Source organism: Eurosta solidaginis, chromosome 1 (genome assembly GCF_040869045.1).
Source record: "Eurosta solidaginis isolate ZX-2024a chromosome 1, ASM4086904v1, whole genome shotgun sequence".
Taxonomy (NCBI): domain Eukaryota; kingdom Metazoa; phylum Arthropoda; class Insecta; order Diptera; family Tephritidae; genus Eurosta; species Eurosta solidaginis.
The window spans coordinates 45159794-45174474 of record NC_090319.1 but is presented as its reverse complement, the minus strand read 5'-3'; positions in this window follow the sequence as shown (position 1 = coordinate 45174474).

The window sequence follows — 14681 nt, the reverse complement described above, 5'->3', positions numbered from 1 at the left end:
TGTTTCTATTGGCTGGTCCCCAACCATCATGTTCCTGGTAGTGGGAATACGTCTCTTTGTGAGGATGACGATCTCCGTTTTGGCTGTTGCTAACTGGAGACCGTGCTCAGCCATCCACCTATTTACATTACGCATGACCTGGTTTAATTTTAGCTGTGCCAGCTCGCAGCTTGGTGCTGTTATCACAGCTGCCACGTCGTCTGCAAATGCAACGAGGAAGGTGCTTTCTGGCATGTCTAACCGAAGAAGACTGTCGTAAGTTATATTCCAGAGATCGGGACCTAGTACCGAACCCTGGGCTGCTCCACCTGTTATTTTTACCTTTTTTTGACCGTGAGTACTTTCATATATTAGATACCTCGCTCTTAGGTAGTCCCTTAAAATTTCTAACAAATATTGCGGTACTTTGAAAGTGCTTTCTAGTGCCTCAAGCATGTCCTCCCACCTAGCTGAGTTAAAAGCGTTTTTGACGTCCAGCGTGACCAGCAACACTATAGGTCTTGCTCTGTGGCACGCTGTCTCGGCTTTCTTGACTGCGTCTATAACTTCTGCTATGGCATCCATTGTAGAGTGCCCTCTCCGAAAACCATGCTGTCTGGGCGACAGTCCTCCGGCGTCCTGTAACGCTCTGGTGAGGCGTTGCTTCAGGAGACTCTCCATCAATTTCCCTGCTGTGTCCAACATACATAGGGGACGGTAGGATGATGGAGAGTTGGGATCTCCTTTCCCTTTTGGAATGAGAACCAGTCGTGCTGTCTTCCATATGGTGGGGAAAATTCTTTCTTCGAGACATTTGTTGTACATGTGCAACATAAGTTCTGGGCAGTCGTTTGCAGCTAGTCTAATTGCCTCCGCGGGTATTCCGTCGGGCCCAGATGCTTTCCTAGGTTTCATAGTTCGCACGGCAGTTTTAAGCTCTTCTTCTTGGAATGGTTCCACGTTGCGATCTTCATGGGTAACGTACCCGCCCTCCCTAGGCAGTTGGGTGGGAAACAGGCCATCCACAATGTTCCTTATTTGGTTCTCGTCCATCAGCTGGTTTGGCGGACGGAACTTCTTCATTACTATCTTATATCCCTGCCCCCATGGGTCTCGATCCACTTCCTCGCAAAGCGCTTTCCAGCACTTAAGCTTGCTTTGCTTAATGGCAGCACTAAGAGCTTTCTTCGCTCCTTTGTACGCTTCCGACTTTTCTAGAGCCTCAGGCCTGCCGCGCGCGCGAGTTGCTATCCTTCGCATCCTGTGGCATATTTTCCGCAGCTCCGCGATTTCGCTATTCCACCAGTATACCTGCTTTTTACCCCTCCACACTCCCCTCCGTGGCATAGAGAGGTTGCAAGCGTGGCGAAGACAGCTCATTGTCTTTTCAACCGTCTCTTCCGTCGGACTGGAGTTGTTGATTATCCGTCGGGCATCCCCCAGTACTGATGCGGAGAACGTGGCAGAGTCGACCTTGGATGCGTCCCATGCTTTTGTTCTGCGTGGCCCGTTCGGAATCTGCCTCTGACCGGGATCGTTTAGGTGGAAAGTGATGTAGTTGTGATCGCTGCCAGTCAGATCCTCTATGACTCTCCATCCAGCAGCGGTCAGCAGCAGGCTTTCTGACACTAGTGTTACATCGGGGATCGAGTATCCAAAGCCTGGCCGTCGGTATGTAGGGGTCGTACCAGTGTTAAGCACGTTCAAACCGAGCCTGGCTGCCATCTCAAGGACTAACCTTCCACGGGTGTTAGTCTGCGGCATTCCCCATTCGACGGCTCTTGCGTTAAAGTCTCCCGCCACAACCAGGTTACTAGTTAAGTCCCTCAGGTCGTCTTCAATAAGTTCAAGCTTCTCCCTGAACGTTTGAATGGGATCATTCGGGGACAAGTAGCAGCTTACTATTGTGGTATTATTCGTAGTTAGGCGGACGTAGCCTTGTCCGGCAACACGGTTCACAATATTGGCGTTTGCATCTGTCATCCAGATTGCGGCGGTGCCGGTGTTGTCTATATGCCAATCATTTCGGGCTCTATAGGGTTCGCTGATGATAACGCTGTTAGCTTTATGGTCTAAGACCAACTGTTGTAGTAGCTCATCAGCAAGTCTGCTCCGGTTTAGGTTGCCTTGGATAAAACTAATCACTATTGAATTGAGACTTTGGCCTTTGCAACAGCGAGTGCCGCTCTGAAAATGCTGCATGCTCCAGATCCAGGGACATGATCGAGCTTCTGTGTATTACACAGGTAACATTTTGGAGCTGCGGTACAGGCCGAAGCTTTGTGGCCGCTTTGCCCACACTTCCAGCAGGCGTTACTCCTGTCTGGACCCTTGCATTCTGCCTTCCGGTGTCCGTAGCCGAGACACCTAAAGCAGCGTTGTACTTCTGCTCGCTGTCTGATTCGGCACTGTATCCATCCGATCGGAATTTTACCTTTTTTGAGTAGGGCGTTGCCAATATTCTCGTCCACTTCGACGACCGCCATTTTCTGTTCTCTTTGGTTTGCTGCGAACACAGAGACACGGAGAGGTCTAGTGATTTCTTCTTTTCCGACCTCCCTCCTTATTGCGTCTTGGATTTCTGTTTCAGTTGTGAGACAGTCCATGCCAAGTACTTCCAACTTCATCCGCTTGGAGAGCTGTTGTGCTTCACCGACCTCTCCTACTGCACTACCTATAGCTGCTCTGAAGGCCGTCTGGTCACTGCAGCGCGCCGTTTCAATCAGTACGTTACCAGATTTGGTTTTTCGTACTGACCGTACCACCGTACCTGTGTCATTAGGGCGGAGCTGGCCGCGTATGGCCCCTAGTACCTGGGCATAGCTTTTGCCTTCCACAGGTTTTACCACAAAAGTTGCTGCTTGTCTCCTCTTTCTCGCCCGTTTTTGAGCTTTAGGAGCTTGGACGGGGGTTGCCTGCTTGGCTGGCTGGGCCCGCTGTTTCAGCCTCCGGCGCGCTACATTGGACCAAGACTCACCTTGTGAAAGCGTATTTGTTCTTTCATCTCGTTTCTTTTTGGCTTCCAAGTCCTCCGAGTGGGAATCTGAGCTCGTTCGTGCCCTCTTGCTTTTTCGGCCCGATTCTCTGCTCTCATCTACCTTTTGGGCCCTTAACGATCCCATGCAGCTTAACGCTTCCTCGAGAAGAGCCATACCGGTTTTTATGTCCTTGGACACGGTCTTCTGCTTGAGAGCGGTTTCCTGCATCTCGCGCAGCACTGATACCGCGTACTCCAGCAGTTCGTCTTGGCTCTTCCCTTCGAGGCTTGTGTATGAGAGTGAGCCTCTTGGCGGAGTCGCACGTTTCTCCTTCCCAACAGCGCGCTGTGCAACGACATTGGGTGAGCTGACCGACGCTTTTTCCCTTGCAGTAGCAGGTGTTGACTGGCTGGGGTTATTGCGCAGCTGTGCTTTCGCTGCCTTTGTCTTTTCCGCCGATTCGGTGCCTTGTGTGGGCATTACCGACAAGGTCGCTTTAGCGGGGGTTGTTAAAACCGGCGATCTCAGCACTTTAGTGCTCTTCTTGAACACCGCTTCATCGCCCCTTTCTTTCTCGCTTTCTCTACTTTTATCTTCCTTTGTTGTTTTTATTTTGTTGCTCATTTGTTCTATTGGGTCTCCGCTTCAAGCCGCTATCTCCGCACGATGTGCAGTCGCCGTCTTCAATTCCCGTGGTTATCTTTGCAGAAGCAGGGAGGCCACGCGTGGGTTGACACAGGTCCTTATGGGAGTCTGTGTTCAGAGCCAGAATACAGCGTTAGTCAGGAGTCGTCTCAACTGAGCCTGCACCACCAACTTAATGGCGACGTGCTTCGAACGTACTTGAAGACCTGCCAAGGTTTTAACGAGACGGAGACGATGCCGATATTAACCTACCAGCCGTTTCGGCAAGGTGTCACCCTTGCTTATTAAGGTAGTAGCCTATCGTCATCGCCAGCCCGTAGCAATCAGTTCATAATCATATTTCCAGTTTTGGTCAACAGGATCTTACTGGTCTCGATCCTGTGGATGCTTGATGGGGTATTTTAGGGCGGCATCCTATCGCCCTTCCACCGGAACTTTGGGATGTGTTGCCCTTAGAGCAACACATTCCCATTTTTCCACTGGATTGCTCGTTTTGGTTCGCCCTGAGTACTTAATTCACTCAGTACCTCCCGTCTTGTGGGAAGCGTTCCTCTATCCACCACCTGAGGAGGCGCCCGGTAGGGGACCGATACCCCCGCGGGTAAAGTGAACATTAAAGTTAAAGCGAAAGTTAAAGTTAAAATTAAAAATAAAGTTAAAGTTAAAGTTAAAGTTAAAGTCAAAGTTAAAGTTAAAGTTAAAGTTAAGGTTAAGGTTAAAGTTAAAGTTAAATTTAAAGTTACAGTTAAAGTTAAAGTTAAAGTTAAAGTGAATGTTAAAGTCAAAGCGAAAGCTAAAATTAAAGTTAAAAATAAAGTTAAAGTTAAAGTTAAAGTGGATGTTAAAGTTAAAGTTAAAAATAAAGTTAAAGTTAAAGTGAATGATAAAGTTAAAGCGAAAGTTAAAGTTAAAAATAAAGTTAAAGTTAAAGTTAAAATGAAAGTTAAAGTTAAAGTTAAAAATAAAGTTAAAGTTAAAGTTAAAATGAAAGTTAAATTTAAAGTCAAAGTTAAAGTTAAGGTTGAAGTTAAAGTTAAAGTTAAAGTTAAAGTCAAAGTTAAAGTTAAGGTTAAAGTTAAAGTTAAATTTAAAGTTAATGTTACAGTTAAAGTTAAATTTAAAGTTAAAGTTAAAGTTAAAGTGAATGTTAAAGATAAAGTTAAAGTTAAAGTTAAAAATAAAGTTAAAGTTAAAGTGAATGTTAAAGTTAAAGTGAAAGTTATAGTTAAAGTTAAAAATAAAGTTAAAGTGAAAGTTAAATATTAACTTCTCATTAATCCAAAAAAGTAAAAAATTTGTTTTCTTATCGGTCACCACGCTTAAAAAGGTTAACTTGAATTAATATCAAAGAAAACAAAATGTTGCATAAATATTATAATTGCATAAGTTGATAATATGCAATAGCTTTACCGCGGCAGTCCCCGAGTGCCACACGTCCTTTTTCGTTGTGGGTTGTATAACAGCACCAAATCTCCTTCCTGAAAGCCTTCCGAATTAATTGCTTTATCGTATCGGGCTTTCATCTTGTCACTCATAATCTTTGCTCGTTGTCTTACAAGATCGTGTATCTCTCTCAGCTCTTCTTCCAAGACACCATTGGATTTGTTGACATTTCTCTCCGCATCGGCATCTATCCCAAACTTCAAATCAGCTGGCAGTTGAAGGCCATTGCCGAAAATTACTTTTGCAGGGGTTTGGCCCATTGTCTCATGCACTGCTGATCGGTAAGCCATCAAGAATAATGGTATGCGGGTATCCCACTCCTTATGGTACTTGTCCACTACTTTCCTTAAGTGCCCCTCCATGGTTATATTGAATCGTTCCACCATACCATCGGACTGAGGATGCAATGCAGTTGTCCGTGTTTTTCGAATGCCCAATGATTTACATATTTCCTGGAATACAGCTGATTCGAAATTGCTGCCTTGGTCAGAATGTAACACCATACCTTGCAACCCAATTGTTTATAAACACTTCTGTTCTCTATTCTCGCTTCCATAACGTCTCTCGACAGCGGCTATCAATGCGTCATAGTTGTTCCGCTCTCCTTCGGGAATCGTCTGTAGAATTTCGGCTGCTGGCCCCTTCAATGCTGCGAATAGAGCAGCAACTTTATCTTCAGAATTCCAGTTGTTCACTGCTGACGTCTTCTCAAATTGAAGCTTGAATATCTCGAAAGGAACAGAGCCGTCAAAAGATGGAGTTTTTACCTTCGGATTGCTCGCTGAAACAGCTGGGCGATTTAGTTGTAACTGTTGCATAAGACCTTTCAACGCTTATATATCGGCATCAGTTTTGTCCTCGAGTTGTTAAATTTTTGCATCCTGTTCTTCCAGTTTCGCAAAGAGCTGCGATCATACCTGTTCCCAAATATTTGTCGACATTCCATATATACGTGCCTCTTGCGCTTCCAGTTGAGATGACATATATGTCTTCTGTTCTTCCAATTGAGATGACATTTGCGACGCCATTTCTGAAATGCGTGTCTCCTGTGACTACAGCTGAGATGCATTTGTCGATGTTTGTACAGATATTGTGCTCGTCACTGTCTGCGGTGTTTCGTTTTTTCCTCCATTTTTGTTGTTGTTTTGTCGCTATCATAATGAAAGACATACTCCTCAGCATTGATGATTCCTTCAAATACCATAGCTAAACTTAGTCTTTTTTATAGCTGGGATTTATCGCCAAAAGTAGCCAATCCACGGACTTCCAACTCCTCCTTCAGTTGCTGGATCGTCAATTCACTCAACTTTGCCATGTCCAAGTTGTATTCGAAGTCTTCGGAATTTATTCAACAATTCCTCTTCTGACAGTAATTGTAACAAATTTACTGCAAATCCTCTTATTTGCAACCTTCTACTAAGGTCGAATCACTAAACTTTTGAATAAATAACTCCACTTTTCAATAATGCAAAATGGCCTTTATTAAAGTACAATAACACTACTATTGTCCGACAGATAGCGTGCTTAATCGAAACTGATTGTAGCGCCTCTATTATTGAGGCCTTTTATACTCTTTGATTTCCTCGTTGCATCTTCTAGGCGCTTCTGTTCTAGAATCTACTAGTTGGTTATCTGTTATAATTATAACTACAGATGTACGTGTATGCGCGTGTGTTTGGGAGCGACACTTCCACAATTATAATTGCATATCTCAGATAAGATATCTGCATGTGTTTATGCGCTGCTTCTCTGCTACGTGTACATACATATGTGTAGAAATAATGATTGAATTATTGATGTGCATTCACGTCACTGCTTAGCATCGGCTTAGAGATGACAGTAGACAGTACCCCTTAGTGTTGCTAATATTCGTTACAATATTTTTGTTTTAAAATTTTAAATTTATAGGAGAATGTCGTGAAATAGATTTATTTACGAGAACAGTGGAGCGCTATCGGTACTTCGGGTCTGGTAAATAAAAGTTAGGTCAAGTGTTCGTAAAGGCCGCCATGGTGTGGGGGTAGCGTGCTACCACACCGTCGATCCTGGGTCACGCCCCGAGCAAAGCAACATCAAAATTTTAGAAACAAGCTTTTTGAATTAGAATGAAGGTTTTTTAGGCGTGTGCGTCCCTCAACAGTGATTTAGCAAGCACTCCGAGTGTATTTCTGCCATGAAAACCTTCTCATTGAAAACTCTTCTGCTAAATGTATAATTATAACCAATTTCAAATAATTTATTTTAATTAATTTTTAACATTTATAAATTTATATCTATTTATACCACTAAGTACATAAATACATACTTAATTTTGTTAAGGTTAGTTATGGGATAAATGGTAAGTCATTCATTTTGTAAGAACACGCATACTTAAATAAAAATAAATAAAACACATAGTGGGCACTTTTAATTTTCGCAGTTGTAGGTTTTTTTTTTCGAAATCAGAGGTAATCCGAAGCAGTTTAGGATATTTTAAATAAATTTGTTTGAAAATTACCATTTTTCATTAGTTGGCGCTAAACCGCCTGGGCGATTTTCGACGTTTTGCAACAAGTCACAGCAGCACAGCTATCCCTGGTCCGCGATAACAGACGCCAATTGGAGGCACCAGGTGAGTATAAGATCCTCCTTAAGCGTCTTTCATATGCGGGTGTCGATGAAAAAATACTCTCCTGGCCAAAGCGTTTTCGTTCATTCGCATAACATGACCTAGCTTCTTGGATACTTGCTGACGCCATCATGTACATCTACTTCATCTTTTTTAGACACCGTCTCCGAGTCCGAGCTATACATCAGGACAGGTATGATGAGTGAATTGTAGAGCGAGATTTTTGTTCGTCTAGGCAGGCCTCTACGTGCAAGGTCCCGTTATCATTCTTCTTGCCCCATTCATCGTGTTTTCTATATGATTGTTATGTCGCTATTTGGCTTGGGGACGAAACGTACCGCCAAATCCTAAGAGTTTGGAGTAACCACTAATATCTATGTGGTAACCTCTAGAACAGCAGGTAATAGGAGATATGTTACGGTGGATTTGTGGATAAATGACTCAATTGCTATATTCACGAAAGCTTGCTTATTTGTCCCACGATTAAATTCTGTGGTAAAATAGGAGGGCACTACTTTAAACTTTTGAAAAAATAAGGCGGCTGGCGATTCCTTTTTCTAGTCCCAGAACCACCTCTAGGGTTTTATCTCTAAATTGAAGGATGAAATTAAAGGGAATATTGTGGATTTATTGTAGATTAGTGCACGTTTTAACTTGGTCTAAGTTCCCATGTCCATTTGATACGGACTTTGGTTATGACTAGGGCAAGTTTGGGTAATATTTAACAAGACGAAGACCACCTAATTCTTAGCAAATAATCAAAGGGGCATCGAAAGACGCATTTTTACCTCCGTATATAAAGAATCCGAAAACGCAAACTAAACATTTTATTTCTGCCAAAAGATATATGCATGTAAGTGAAAAATCGGTCTAAATTTTTATGTGGTGTGTATTTTGCCATATTTTTTTATTCACTCACGCACACTCTGCGCTGATATTATTTTTTGATCCTCGAACTGGTGTTGGCCCCACTCAGGTTTGTTTTTTTAAATCGCAGCCGAATGCCACCACTGCAGACACGTGTTCTGTAAAAAAAAAAATTATACATCGGGCCACCGATTTCAGACCGTATGTTTATACTCAGCTGAGCAGAGCTCACAGAGTATATTAATTTTGTTCGCATAACGGTATCCGTAACGGCATAAACTAATCGAGATAGATATAGACTTCTATATAGCAAAATGATCTGGGTGAAAAAAGAAATTCATTTAGCCATGTCCGTCCGTCCGTCTGTCCGTAAACACGATAACTTGAGTAAATTATGAGGTATCTTAATGAAATTTGGTATGTAAGTTCCAGGGTACTTATCTCAGATCGCTATTCAAAATGAACGAAATCGGACTATAACCACGCCCACTTTTTCGATATCGAAAATTTCGAAGAACCGAAAAAGTGCGATAATTCATTATGACGATGAAACTTGGTAGGTGGGTTGACTTTATGACGCAGAATAGAAAATTAGTAAAATTTTGGACAATAGGCGTGGCACCGCCTACTTTTAAGAGAAGGTAATTTAAAAGTTTTGCAAGCTGTAATTTGGCAGTCGTTAAAGATATCATGATGAAATTTGGCAGGAACAAATATGTAAAAAGGGATGAAACATCGTAATTGGATTAGTTTGTTGACGCAAAACATAACTTTAGAAAAAACTTTGTAAAATGGGTGTGACACCTACCATATTAAGTAGAAGAAAATGAAAAAGTTCTGCAGGGCGAAATCAAAAGCCCTTGGAGTCTTGGCAGGAATACTGTTCGCGGTATTGCATATATAAATAATTTAGCGGTACCCGACAGATGATGTTCTGGGTCACCCTGGTCCACATTTTGGTCGATATCTTGAAAACACCTTAAAACCCTCATTAATACTTTTAATTTGATACCCATATCGCACAAACGCATTCTAGAGTCACCCCTACCACCTTTATGGGGATATCTCGAAAAGGCGTCCACCTATAGAAGGCCCACTTCCTTTTAAAATACCCATTAACACCTTTCTTTTGATACACATATCGTACAAACATATTCTAGAGTCACCCTTGGTCCACCTTTATGGCGATATCTCGAAAAGGCGTCCACTTATATAACTAAGCCCCACTTCCTTTTAAAATACTCAATAACACCTTTCATTTGATACCCGTATCGTACAAACACATTCTAGAGTCACCCCTGGTCCACTTTTATCGCGATATCCCAAAATGGCGTCCACCTATAGAACTATGGCCCAATCCCTTTTAAAATACTCTTTAGTACCTTCCATTTGATACCCATGTCATACAAACACATTCCAGGGTTACCTTACGTTCATGTTCCTACATAGTGATTTTCCCTTATGTTATCTCAAAAGATATCAGCTGAGTATGTAATGTTCGATTACACCCGAACTTAGCCTTGCTTACTTGTTTCTGTTTATATCTTTTGACAGACATAACATTTTGAGTATCCGCTTTCGGATTCTTAATACCGAGGTCAAGAAGCGCCGTTTGATATTCCTTCTGATAATTTTTGATACAAATTAGGTGGTGGACCGTCATGTAAAACGTTACGTAAATTTTATACGGGCTTTGATAGTTCTATGCGACAGCATGACACTCTTAATACACGTCCAAAAAAACTTGGGAGGGCTGTCAAAAGACGCGTTTTCCGACCCAGGATCGCAGATCTGAGGACGGAAGTCAACTATTTTTGGGAAAACCTGAAACCTGAAAACCAAAATTACAACAACCATGTTTTTAACTTCCGTTTTCGGATTCGCGATCCTTGGTCCAATATGCGTTTTTTGATACCCCTCCCGATTTTTGTGGATGTGTATTAAGAGTGTCGTGCTGTCGTATAGAATTAGCCGAGCTTTAAAACTAGTACGAAAACAAATGTCGTCCGGAAATTCCGAACAGTGAAAGTTTCCGGACGAGTAGGGACAGCCTAATAATTTGAGGAATTCATTCGACAATCGATTGAGTCATGTTGTTGTTGTAGCAATGTTTCGCCCCACCTAATAGCTGCGACCGATCACAAATTGTCATCAATATCCTCTAGCGGGAGTCCAAGGAAACTTGCTGTTACGACAGGGGTGGACCATAATGAAAGGGATGTTAGAGGCGTTGGTTCCACATTACAATTAAAGAGATGGTTGGTGTCATGTGGGGACACATTGCAAGCGGGGCATACATTTTGTATGTCGGGGTTGATTCTGGATATGTAAGAGTTTAACCCGTTACAGTATACAGCACGAAGTTGAGCCAGAGTGACTCGCGTTTTCCTGGGGAGTATGCGTTCCTCTTCCGCAAGTTTTGGGTACTGTTCCCCGAGTACTGGATTCACCGGCCAATTCCCGGCATAAAGGCCCGACGCCTGTTTGTGGAGTTCACCAAGGACCTGCCTGTGTTTTTTTGCTTCATACGGCTGAGTTCTCAGGTGCCGTATTTCCTCAAAATGCTTACGGAGATGACTCCTTAAGTCCCTAGGCGGTGCTGGCTCATCAATCAGATGTCTGTTGGGATGCCCAGGTTTCTGGGTGTTCAACAGGAACTGTTTGGTTAGAATCTCATTTCTCTCCCTGATGGGGAGTATTCTCGCCTCATTATGTAGATGGTGTTCTGGGGACATAAGAAGACATCCCGTGGCGGTTCTGAGCGCAGTATTTTGGCAGGCCTGTAGCTTCTTCCAGTGGGTAGTTTTTAGGCTTGGCGACCATATAGAGGACGCGTAGCATGCAATCGGCAGGCCAATTGCTTTGTAAGTGGTAATGAGCGTTTTTTGTCTTTTCCCCAAGTACTGCCAGCAAGGGATTTGAGGATTTTATTACGGCTCTGGATTTTCGGAACAATTGCGGCTGCATGCTCACCAAAATGTAGATCCTGATCAAACGTCACACCCAAGATTTTGGGGTGTAGGACAGTCGGTAGCGTAGTGCCATCGACGTGGATGTTCAAAATGGTCGGTATTTGGGACGCCAAAGTTGTAAATAGGGTCGCGGAGGATTTAGTCGGTGATAATGCCAGGTCTCGCGAGGCGAAAAAACTGGAGAGATCAGGGAGGTAGCCGTTTATTCTGTTGCAAAGCTCATCGATCTGTGGCCCTTATTGTGCAGTCATCGGCGTAAGAAACGATAGTAACTCCTTCTGGTAGCGAAGGTAGTTTTGATATGTAAAAATTAAACAAAAGTGGGGACAGGACACCACCCTGAGGCACCCCTTGTTTAATTCTTCTTGGCATTGATATTTCGTTTCTGAATTGCGCCGATGCCTGCCGACCACTCAGATAATTTGCGGTCCACCTTTTAAGACATGAGGGAAGGGTAGACCCTTCCAAGTCTTGCAGTAACGTGCCATGGTTGACCGTATCAAAAGCTTTTGATAGGTCTAGCGCTACGAGTACTGTTCTATGGTGGGGCTTCTGATTTAAACCACAATTTATCTGGGTGCTAGTGGCATTTAGCGTGGTGGTGGTGCTATGGAGTATTCTAAAGCCATGCTGATGACAGGCTAGCTGCAAATTTGCTTTGAAGTGGGGGAGCAAAATGGCTTCAAGCGTCTTGGCTACTGGCGATAGGAGAGATATCGGGCGATATGACTCTCCTATGTTAGCTGGTTTCCCAGCCTTTAGTAGCGGGACCACCTTGGCCATTTTCCATTTTTCGTATATGACAAAGGTGGAAAGAGACAGGTTGAAGAAATGTGCTAAATATTTGAAACCCTCTTTCCCTAGGCTTTTAGGCATCGGCATGGCTATGCCGTCTGGGCCCACTGCTTTGGATGGTTTAGCATGACCGATGGCATCCTCAACCTCTTTGGCGATGATGGTAATTGGTGACGCGCTGAACTTATGTTTACGTGCGTGTCTGTTGGCCCTGCGTCTATTTTTGTCGACCGTAGAATGCATTATGTATTGTCGGCAGAAAGCGCTCGCGCATTTTTTCGCATCCGACAGCACTTTGTCGCCAAAGGCGATGGAAACTTTGTCATTGTGCCTATACGGATTAGATAGGGACTTTACAGTGGACCAAAGTTTACCTACACCGGCAGAGAGGTTACAACCGCTTAGGTGCTCCTCCCATTTCGCCCGCTTGTGTTCATCCACAAGCAATCTGATGCGTTGGTTTATATCCCTTATTTGGGGGTCGCCGGGATCGAGCTGTCTTATAAGGTCACATTCTCTCGCTAAACTAGCGGCCTCTGCCGGGAAGTGGGGCCGAATTTCGGGAATTCTGCCGGCGGAAATGAAACGAGCCGAGGCGGATTCAATGACCTTGCGGAAAGCACGCTCCCCTTGGCGGGCATCAGTTGGGATAGGGAGGGCAGCAAAGCGGTTGTCTGTAAAGGATTTCTATTCGGCCGGCCCACTTTCCTTTTTTAAAGTTAATGAAAGTGCGTTTTTCTGCGACGATGAAGTCGGCGGGACGCTCAAGCGAAATAAGTATAGGCAGGTGGTCGGATGCCAATGTTACCATCAGCTGCCAGTTGACGCAGTTTGCGAGTTCTGCGCTCACGATTGAAATATCCGGCGAACTGTGACAGCTTCCTACCATACGTGTGGGGGCGTCTCCGTTTATAGTGCAGAACGTCGTTTCTTCTATTTGATCCGCTAACATCTCACCCCTACTGTCCACCGCAAGTTTGAATGCCATAGATCGTGATGGGCATTGAAATCGCCTAAAATAATGCGATTGTTTCCAGTGAATATGCCGCTGATATCAGGGCGGTATCCACTGGGGCAACAGGTGACAGGAGGGATGTAGATGTTGATGATTTCTAGATTTTCATCGCCCGACCGGACAGATAATCCTTGACGTTCTAAGACCCTGTCCCTGCGGTCGATGTCGGGATCAAATATATGATATTGCACAGTGTGGTGTATGATAAACGCGAGGCCGCCTCCATTTCCGCTCTCGAGATCTTTTCTGTGGACATTACACCCAGAACAAGTCTGCAATGCAGATCTTGCTGTGAGTTTAATCTCTTGAATCGCAGCAATGCGGATGTTGTGCCGCTTCATGAAGTCGACTATCTCCGTGATCTTCCCAGTTAATCCATTACAGTTTAACTGCAGAATTCTAAAGTGCACGGACGTCGTCACTTTTGTAGTAAGTGACGGGTGACTACGCCTGGGTTGTGGAAGGCCAGAACGCGATTGCTGTTGTGGCCCTGGGACTAGACGTCCTTGGGTAGGCATTGTGGTACCCGGTGTATTTGTGTATGCGGCCTGGCAACATGGCGCAATGAAACCCGTCGGGGGGTTGCCGTCGCGGAGACCAGAACATCTAGGAAAGTGGCACCGTCCATGGCAGGAGCTGCATTGCGCGGATGTCGCAAACGTATATATTCTAAGGCTCAGACTACGGGACGTCCTAGGACGTGAACATCAAGGAGCCGCAAAAGATTTATAGAAGTTACGTGGACGTCTGGTTTTGGGGTCTAGCCTAGAACAACCTGTCCGATGCAACCATCCCTTACACGAGACACACTGACAAGAGTATGAACGTCATAAAAAGATTCTTTTCCGGCAGATGCAGCAAAACCATTTCTCAGGACCGGGGTCAGGTTCGATACCTTCCCGGAGCAAGAGAATATGGAGCAGTCCTGCTGCAAGGAGCTGCTGGGAGGATGACAATTTGTGGGAGGGACGCAACAAATTAAGGTAATAGTCTAGTTGAGGGGTCGACTGCTAATACGCTACCAAAAATATCGAGAGAGGTGTCAAACGACGCGTCTTGACATCAGTATTAATAATCCGAAGGCGAAAAATAAAAATTTTAACGCGTTCAAAAGATATTAACGAAAAACCGAAAAAAGACCCGCGGGTACCTCCGAAACCGGGGGTCGGATCCATAGTATTTTTGCGCAGAACACCTTTCTGCGTTGGCGGCCTTCGGCCGCGATTATAAAAAATAACCCTGGGCTACGCCATGCCAAGTCCGGGTGTGTGGTATAACCGTGGCTACCGCCACGGTGATGCACAATTTTTTTTGGGGGTACAAACACAACAACAACCACATGGAAATCGCCAACTTCAAATGCAAATATCTCCGGACAG